The sequence below is a fragment of the Monodelphis domestica genome, chromosome 2, assembly GCF_027887165.1.
Source record: "Monodelphis domestica isolate mMonDom1 chromosome 2, mMonDom1.pri, whole genome shotgun sequence".
NCBI classification, from domain to species: Eukaryota; Metazoa; Chordata; class Mammalia; order Didelphimorphia; family Didelphidae; genus Monodelphis; species Monodelphis domestica.
In genome coordinates, this window is record NC_077228.1 from 116,390,483 (window position 1) to 116,400,960 (window position 10,478).

Sequence of the window (10,478 nt, forward strand, 5' to 3'; positions counted from 1 at the left end):
CCCCGAGTGATAGAAACATGGCGTCATCCTAGCTTGGGATTTCTGTTCCTTTTCCATCCTTTTCCTCTTGGCTGCTGTTGCCTGGTACTGTTCTCCCCCACACAGTCTCCCACCCTCCTCCATACACAAGACCCTTCTTCACTTCCCTGTAGAAGACTAGGAGAGCAGAGTGTATGGAGGGCAGGACTAGTGGGAAGAGTCAAGCCCCAAGGCTGCTCCTCCACCCTCTCTTCCCCTGTGGCCCTCATTCACCCCTGGCTCTGAAGCTGATTTCTCCTAATGGCATCTGTAGCTCTTCCCATTGACCCATTCTACTCTTCCTTTCTAAGCCCATCACCAACACCCCACTTCCTCTGCTGCTTTACCTTGAATGTGCTTTTCCTCAGAAACTGCTGATGACAAATCCATTACCCAAAGACCCCTAAGAGCATCGCTATATAAATTCCTTTTAGATCAAATGAAAGAGAAAAGTCACCTACCCCGATAGATGAGCACGGTGCTTTACACAAAGTGAGTGTTGAATATTTCAGGCTTTACTCATTCATTCGGAAAGCACAGTGGAAAGGAAAGGGGGTGACTCAAGGGGATAATCCAGGATGCAGAATGTCGTTCAGGGCTCTCAGGACCTGCTCCTACAGTTCTAGACCTTTAGATCCTGGAATTCCTACAGCAATCACGTACTGCTTCCCCAAAACCCAGCTGGGCTCTTCCCCCCCCCCCCTCCGGGCCATAGAGCCACTATCAGTGACTTGGATCCGGAGTTATTTCTTCCTGTTGGGTGGGTGAAGATGGCAGAGAAGTGGGGGGAGTCTTTAATCCCATTGCAGTGACACAAAGATGGAAGGAATTGATGGAAAAGAATAAATGAATTCAAGAGTCCAGAATTAGACTTCAGAATTCTTTTGGTGATGGAAATGGTACATCGAGTAGAATGCGTCTGTGGGAAGAGCTACAGAGGCTGTTAGAAGAAATCTGCTTTAGAGCTGGGGGGTAAATGAGGGCAGCAGTAGAGACTTAGAACTATCAAGGCTAACCCCCTCATTTTGCAGATAAGGAGCCTAAGATCCAGAAAGATTCAATGTACTTTAGGTACACCCTGGACTAAATAAATAGGTCTTTGGGACAAGGCTTAGGAACCCATAGTCATTGGATCTAAACGTTATTTCTATGGAGGGAAAAAAATGTGTTCTAAATTCCAAATAATCAACTATATTTGAAACTTTGGATCCTAATTATGTAGTAAACTGGGGCTCTAGAGAAATCCAGAGTACAATCATTTCTGGAGTAATCAAAACATTTCCCACAAATCAGGCTTGTCTGATATTTGAAAAGTTACTTAGAATGAATGCAGCGTCTACCCCCAACTCAGTAGTAGCTTCGAGGGAGCTTGATTACCTTCAGGTTTTAGGGCACCCTCTATGGCAAAAAGACTTGACACCACTAGGCACACCTTCCTCCATTGCTTTCTCTTTCTCTTTCCCCATCCCTGGGCTACCTGGACCCCATCAGGCTGCTTGACTGCTTTAGTTCTTCTGGAAATGGCCCCACTCTCTGCCCTGCCTCAGTCTCCCAGAGGTCTTCCAGACTTTACGACCAGCCTCGCCTCTTTATGGGTGCTTAGGTGACACAGGGTGGCAAGGCATCCCGGGCGATAGAGTGCTGGTCTGGAGTCGAGGGAGATTCATCTTCCTGAGTTCAAATCTGGCCTCAGATGCTAGCTGTTTGAGCCTGGGCAAGTCGCTTAAACCCTGTTTGCCTCAGTTTCCTCATCTAGAGAAATCTGCTTGAGAAGAAACTGGCAAACCATTCCAGCATCTTTGCCAAGAAAACCCCCAAAGGGGTCACGAAGAGTTAGACACGACTGAATGACAATAAACTGCCTCTGTGTTCTCCAGACTCCTGACCTATTTACATAATCCAAAAATCTCTGGGACTTCCAAACTGATCTGCATTAAACCCATAGGATAGACTGGACCTCTGATTGAGAACAATGGGGGGGGGGGGAAATGGTCTCATCTTCCAGGGGAATAAAGCCATTGACTACTGAGGAGAAAAACCTTCAGGGGTTGTGATGCTAAGTGGAACTTTAGAAGCCCCTCAGCACAAACGCTTTCCAAAAAAGGATTTTAATTTTTAATTTATTTATTTGTGGCATCTAAAATATCCAACTAACTTCTCTTTTCTGCCACACCACTTGATAATTTTCCAAACAATTTTTAAAAATAGAGAATTCTTATTCCAAAAGCTTAGATCTATAGTTTTATTAAACAAAATATTGCTATAATCTTTTATTGTCATTTGTTGTCTGTCTGCTCTGTTACACTGATCTGTTTGTTTTTTTCATTTCTTAGCCAGTCCCAGATAGTTTTGATTATTACTGCTTATAATACAGTTTAAAATCTGGTACTGCTAAACCTCCTTCTTTTACATTTTGTTTCATTAATTCCTTTGATATTCTTGACCTTTTATTCTTTTTTTAAAAGACCCTCACCTTCCATCTTGGAATCAATACTGTGTATTGACTCCAAGGTAGAAGAGCGGTAAGGGCTAGGCAGTGGGGGTTAAGTGACTTGCCCAGAGTCACACAGCTGGGAAGTGTCTGAGGCCAGATTTGAACCTAGGACCTCCCATCTCTAGGACTGGCTCTTAATCCACTGAGCTACCCAGCTGTTCCCTTGACCAATTTTTATTCTTGCAAATAAATTCTAGCATAAAAAAGTTCCACTTAGCATCAAAAACGTTATTTGACAAAAAATATATGTATCTATAAAACTACATATTATTTGTATTTTGTCAGTTCTTTCTCTGGAGGTAGACATCACAATCATTCTTCAAGCAATATTTCGGTTGCTATATAGGATGTTCTGGTTCTGGTGGCTTCATTCTTCATGATTTCATGCAGGACTTTCCATGGTTTTCTTAAATTAGCCTGTTGATCATTTCTTACAGCACGTACTACTATATTCCAGCACAATCATATGCCACAACTTGTTTAGCCATTCCCCAATCGATGAACATTCCCTCAATTTCCAGTTCTTTGCCACCACAAAGAGAGCTGCTGCTGCAAATATTTTAGAACATATTGTTTCTTTTCCATTTTCTTTGATCTCCTTGGGAAATAAAGCTAATAGTGATATTGCTGGGTCAAAAAATATACTCACTTTCATAATTCTTTGAACATAATTCCAGATTACTCTCCAAAATGGTTGGGTTGGTTATGTGTTCATGGTTCAGTCTCACTCCAGAAGAACCTGTCAGTCAAGCTCTGTTCAGCTGAGGAAAAGCTTTTATTGGGGTTATGGGGAGAGGTGGGCGTAGAGCAGCTGATGCTTTTTGGAAGTGGAGCCTCTTTCCCCCAAGTGGGGGGAACAGGGATTTTATAGAGGAAAAAAATCAAGGCTAGGCTTGGGAAGAGGGACAAGGGCATCAGTGTAGAGGGAACCCATGGAATCTCCCCTGAAGGCTGTCCATTGGAGGGAGCCAGCTGTCTCAATTAGCACCCCTGGAGTTGGACCGGGACTCAGGTGGATGTTGTTTGTTACTGAGGGGTTCCAGCCCCTATAAATTCTCCTGGCCTTGAATATGTGCAGGCGCCTGGACTAGGGACCAGTTGGATGTCATTTGATACCCAACTCAGGTGTCCCAGCCCCAATCAAGTTTTCAGTTCCACGAACAATTTATTAATGTCCCCATTTCCCCACACATCCCCTCTAGTATTTGTCATTATGCCCTTTTATCATTTTAGCCAATTTGATAGATATGAGATGATATCTCAGAGTTGTGATTTGCATTTCTCTAAATAAAGATTTAGAGTATTTTTTTATATAGGTTGATGTAATTTTGATTTCTTCATCTAAAAACTGTTCAAATTTTTTGAGCATTTTTCAATTGGGAAATGGCTCATTTTCCTACATATTTGACAAAGTTTTCTCTATATTGTAGATATGAGACTGCTACCCAAGACATTGCTTCTAAAAATGTTTTCCCAACTTACTGCTTTCTTTCTAATTTTGGCTACAATGACAAAAGTGACAATCCTACCTAAACTAATCTACTTATTCAATGCCATCCCAACTAAGTTACCAAGAAATTATTTTATTGAAAACTAGAAAAAGTAATAAAATTCATTTGGAAAAGCAAAAGGTCAAGAATATCAAATGAATTAATGAAAAAAGTAAAGGAAGGCAGTCTAGCACTACAAGATTTTGAATTATAAAACAGTAATTATTAAAACTAACTGGTACAAGCTAAGAAAAAAGTACATCTGTGGAACAGTGCAGAAATATAACAGTTATAAAATATTATAACATCCTTGTGTTTGACAAAAGTAAGTAAGTAAGATCCAAGTTTTGAGAATAAGAATTCACTAATGGGTAAAAATTGTTGGGAAAACTGGAAAGCAATATGGCAGAAACTAGTTGTAGATCATTTCTTATTCTATTTATTGAAATAAAATCAAAATAGACCCATGTCCTAGGATAAAGGTAGATATAAGCAAATTAGTAGAACATCGAATATATCAGATTTATGGATAGGAGAAGAATTTATGAATAAACAAGAGATAGAAGCCATTGTGAGATATAAAATTGGATAATTTTGAATATGCTAAATTGAAACAGTTTTGTACAAATAAAGAAGTTAGCAAAAAAAAGGCTTTTGACCCTAAGTGATAAGGTAAGTTATTCAATATCATTTATTGGAAATTTATCAATAAGATTAGTCATTGGAATTAGTGATGACTTAGTGCAAAAGGTCCCAAATTATAACTATCTGATTTTCTCCCAAATTTTAAATTGTTTTTAGTTATTGATTTTATGCTCAGCTATTTTGAACAATTCTTTCCTTATTCTTTCAAAAACAAGAGGAATGTCTACTTTTTTTCCATCTTAGATGAACCATTCCAGGAACATAAGACGACTGGTTCAACCATATGGCTAAACTCAAAGCATCACCACTATATGGTAGCTGATTATTTTAATTATTTCAAGGAGTCTGAAAGGAAATAAACAGCTTCCTGAAATGGCTAATGTGCAAATCTATGCATATAAAATGTCTATAGTCACTTTATAAGATCTATTTCAGGTGCAAAACTTGAGTGAACAGGTGTGGAGAGTATTTTCTTCCTGTATATATTGTTTTTGTTTTGCAATGACTCACTATGGTTGCATTCTTGAAAGCAGCACTAAACTTTCTCTTCTTGAATATAGGTAGATTCCTAATTTCATCTGTAAAGTCTTATTTTGTTTCTTCTCTAGGCTTTTCCCCCCCACTTCTCGACATTTGGCTAAGTAACCTTCCTGTCTCGCCAAAGAATATCCTCCATAGTTAAGAAAAAGCCTTGAAAGGGTCAACAATGAGTTTGATTGTTCTCATTCTAGAAACTGATCGCAGGTACAGTCATTGCCTTCTTGCCCCTGCAAACCCAGTCCCATGATGCCCACTGATAATTAGTGTCTAACAGGCTCTTCTTGACTCCTGAAATGTTATAAAATATTGGCTCAGGATCCCCATTAAACAGCCCACTTCTTGACCCCCTCTTCCTAACAACTAAAGCTAAAGCACATTTTTGGATGAAATAATACTATTATCTTAGTAGCAAGGGAAACCGGAAGAAGGGTTGTTGCTACCTAAACTAAATCCAGATTCATTGCCCAGAGCCCAGCTCTAAACAGTGGATAAATTGATGGACCTGATGTCTAAAAGTCCAGAGTTCAAATTCAGCCTCCAAAGCTTACTAGCCGTGTAATCCTGGGCAAGTAATCTCTGCTTGCCTCAGTTTCCTCAATTGTAAAATGAGAATAATAATAATAGTACCTATACGGTTTTCGTGAGAATCAAATACGATATTAGATAAAATCTTATTCTCTTCCTTTCTCTTTCTCTATCCACTGCACCACCTAACTAACTGCCTCTCAGCTGCCATGCACAGGTGTGCTTTGTCTTCCATCTTCAGAATCCCTTTTCTAGACAATTTTCCTGGGCAGTATAACGGAGGAATTAATCCAAAGCACTGGGAAAGTGCAAAGAAAAAAAAACCCTCAAGATTTCATTCAGAGAATAGAAGGGAGATGAGTGAGCTCCAACTATCACTCTGTCACTACTTCTTCAGCCAAGAGCAGGAGGAAGGAGGCAAACCTCCCAAGCTGGGAAGAAGCAGGATCTGTCTGGGGATTAACAGCTTTCCCTGTGAACCCCTGGACACCTCTTCCCCATTCTCAACAACAGCACAGTCATCTGTGAATACTGTAGACAGGGACTTTGAAAGGAAGTCATCTATAGAGAAATCTCCTGTCAAAATCTCCTTCTACATTTCTCCCTGACCTGTTCCTGGACTCCTGAATTAAAAGCTAGTTAGCTGAGGAGTAGGGATCAACCCACAGCTGGCCGGAAGAGGGTTTAAGGCACTCAGCCTTGAACCCCAAGAACTTGGGGGGGCAGTCTGCCAGAGGGGACAAGTGTTAGGGCTTCCTGCTCCCCCACTTTCCTTGCCTGACACCCTTACCTCTCCTTCTCTGTGTGAACCCAAATAAATTGTTTACTACTTTAGAATTAGGTCTTGCTGGTTTCTGACACTAGGAAAGGGGACGGAAGATTTGGGGAGAATCACATCTCTTCCTAAAAAGGGAAGGTTAGCTCGGGATCCTAGTGATCTAAACTTCCTAACCCAAGGAACAACATCTCTCCTTGATAGTGGGGTGACCCCAGGTTTCTGGAGGGAAGTGACAGTGGGTGTCCCTAAGGAGACCAGAGGCAGAAGAATCCATCCTGCCTCTCAACAGTAGCTGGGACCAAAAGGGAGGCAGTGGGTCATCTTACCAAAGCTAATCTCACCAGGTCTTGTCTTCCATCTCCTAGAACTATCCTCTGAAGAGACATATTCCTTCTGTCAGGGGGACAGGGACTTGGCTCCCTCTCTCCCAGAAAAAGAGAGAGGAAGAAGAATCTCTTCACCCTCTCTCCCCATTTCCCTCTCTCCTTCCATTCCCCCCATTCCCCTTCTAATCCTTCTATTACAGCAGGGATCCCTGCCTATATACTGGGTCCCCAATGCATGTGTCTGAAGCAAGAGCAGGCATTTATACTTCTAAAGCAGTGGCAGGGGAACTGGCCCACAGGCATGCTTAAGTGCTCTCTCTCAGATATTTGCCTTATACAGTTTTAATTGCGCATGAGTGAAGGAAAGCCTTTTTCTGCCTCATTAAAGAGATTCCAGGCAGGAGATGAGACATTTGTGAGGGCAGAGAACCCCTGGGATAGCGCTAAACTTGGTTTAGACCTTTTAAGAAGGTACTTAGGGTGAAGATTGGAGGCTGGGAGGAATATCTCATGGGCTCCGTCTCTTTCCCTTCATCTTAGTCCAGGATTTGGTCTTCCTAGTACAACAGTCATTCTGGCAAGGCATGGATAAACCACCTTGCAAGGGGTTGAGGGGTGATGGGGAAAGACCTTGAGTTATATTTCTTATAGGGTCAAGAGAAAAATAAGCTGTCTCAAGATCAGAACCAGAGGATGTTTTCCTCTACTGGGCAGCTTTGAAATTTCTCTGGAGAAGGACAAAGAAAGCCAGAGAAAATGAGCTCTAACAGCCACAGCAGCAGATGGAATATAGAAGACACTTTCCAGGAGAATGACTAAGTCTTGGAGTAGTCTTTCCTTTCCCTGGTTTGCCATGTGGCTTATTGAAAGAATCCAGAAGGGAGTGACTGAATTATGCCTCTTCAGAGACACCAGACAAACTAGGGTCGGTGGTTGGGTAGTTGTAGTTGAATCTAACAGTGAAACACTCCTTGGTGTAGGGGGAGGAGAGCATTTTCTCTCTCTCGTCTCCTTCCTCTCCACCTTGCCCCCACCTACACTGACCAGGTAATGGATAGCCTTCTGCACTCCAAGTGGTTGGAAAATCTAGAACTACTACTGGCATCAGTAGGAGTGTCCCCTGGAGTCAATAGCTGTGTCCTGAGAAAGCAGATGATGGAACCATTGGCATTAGGAACTAAGAAATATACAGGACAAACTAAACACCCTGCGGAAAGGCAGCTTTTAGATTCTATAAGGATTCTAGTTCTTGGAGTCACTACTAAGAGGTCCTTAATGAGTACTTGATAAAGGGATAAAAGAACTTCCACTAACCAAAAGGGTTGAGTACCCAATGGCAACATGTGCTTTCTCAGTTTGAGCCCACTCTCCCCAAGGACCTTAGGTGTGCAATGGATGAATGCATTCCCTTTGGGAGGGATTTTTCCTAACAACTGTCCTTAGCAAATACCCTTTCCTAAAAGACATGCCCTAAAAGACATCACTGGCGAGCAAACTGGTGGAGGCTTTTGGTATACAGTCTTCAAAACTCCCAGCAGGCTTATCCCTAGATCCAAGAGGAAATAGGTGTCAGCCACCTCTAGGTCTACCAATTCAAATGTAAGTTGGGACAATGGTCCCAGAAGGAATGCTACACTATGGAAGCTTCATCCAAGATCATTTTGAGTCCTTCTAATTTGCAAGGAGAGATTCTCCATCTGGAACTTTTGTTCTTGATACCTTAGTTTTGCCTTTACGGATCTAATAGAGAAAAATTAGCATTTTTCTATCATTGCTTTACAACATAATTGAACATTCTGTTTTCCATTGTGTTTCCTTACAAGTCAGACCAGTTTCTTTGTGATAACATTTGCTTGTTTGAATGATTAAGTATTAATTTCTATTGTATTATCATATCACTATAGAGATGGAAGCTATGAGCTATATAAAATTGTGTATCCCTAAAATACTGGTGCCTAGCAGTTCACCTACAATATATTCTCATGGCTCTTTTTAAGGAGACCTAGACTACTTGTCCCATTTGTGACATTAGTCTAGATAGCTTGTAGGAGATTCTTATGAACTGCAGCCTGGTATGATAAGGTTTGTCTGTTGTCCTTAAAAACTTGAATGATCGCCCAAAGTATTTAATCCCCTTTTGTGGGTCATGTATTTCCCTGGAGCTTTTCAGAGTTTGTTTTCCCAGAAAGGATGGGAAGGATCCTTTGGGGAAATTGTACACATTTTATATAGTATGGGGACCAAGAAGGAAATTTACATCTGGACCTCTGTTAAGAAAGCCTTTGAAAAGACCTTTGAAAAGCAGTAACTGGAGACATTTGATGTATCCTGTGTGTGAAAAGGAACACCTAAGTTTATCCAGGACATTTGGGTTCTTCCCCAGAGGGTGAGAGTAACTTCCAATAGCCTGCTGGTCCATAATTCCTGTGGGCAGTGCCCCAGTCCTATTCTGGGAGCTCTTTGGGAACCAGGATTTTTCTCTGAGAGAAGAGGCATGATGATCTTTTCTTTCCTTTTCTTCTTTTCTTTTTTCTCTTCTTTTCTTTATTGCTTTGGGTACAGCTTTTGAAGGCACAAAGACAGGCAGAAAACTATGAGATATAAAATGAAATTGGCTTGTTAAGTTATATCCCCGTGTTTCTGGAAGTTTGAAAGAATGTTCATTTCTAGATTTGTTTTTGAGCACTGACTTGTCTTGAGACTCTTTAGTGCAAGGTACTGGGAATAGCATTCAACAAAGGATACTGCTGAATTTATCCTAAATAACTCAAAAGCTATCCAGAATGTGAAGTTATGGTCTTTGTATTTTACTTTGATTTTCTGGAGGTAGCAAATGTTTAATTATTGGAGATTATAATAGTGAAATGTACCCCTACTGTAGCAGTCCACCCCTAGCTATGGGCAAGGGAAACAGTATGTACAGATTGTCTTAGAAGAGAGCATGCTCAGTCTTGAGCATGCTCAGTCTTGAGCATGCTCAGTCTTGCACTTGGCTAGGAATGCCTCTGACCCTTGACCCCAGCTTCCCCCAGGTTAGGCAGGAAAACAGGTTTCTTTGTGTTCACCTGGCTAAGAGAAACCACACCTATACCTTGTCATTAACCAATGATAATCATCCCTACGTATCGTGTATATTTGCATATCAAAGACATTAAAAGCAATCACAGCAATCTCCGCCCTCTCTCTTCCCTCTCTTCCTCTTGGATCTCAGCTCCCACTGATGTCTGTCCTTGCTGGAGCTTAGCCTCTGGCCAAGCTCCATCTTTAATTCCGTTCCTTCTCTATCTCTCTCACCTGGGACCTGGCCTTTGGCCAGGCACTTTCTTTTCTCTATCATCTCTCCAACCTGTGTGGTATTAAGTTTGGATCTTTGGACGGGTATAAGCCTTCTGAGTAGTCCACTGATCAGAGTTTTGCTGTGGCTCATTGATAATTAATAAGGCCTGCATTTCTGACTCATTCCTGCCACCTCATATCTCTGATTTGGCTCCGCCATCCCCCTCGCGGTATCCAGAACCTCTATCCTTCCTCCATCTTCCTACCTTAAAGCTTCTCTCACCTCGGGAAGCTTTACCTACCATTATCTTTCATGATTATTTTTATTTTTAAATGATGCTTTTCTATATAAAAATAAGACCATTTTAATTGCCTAGCAAGTTGGT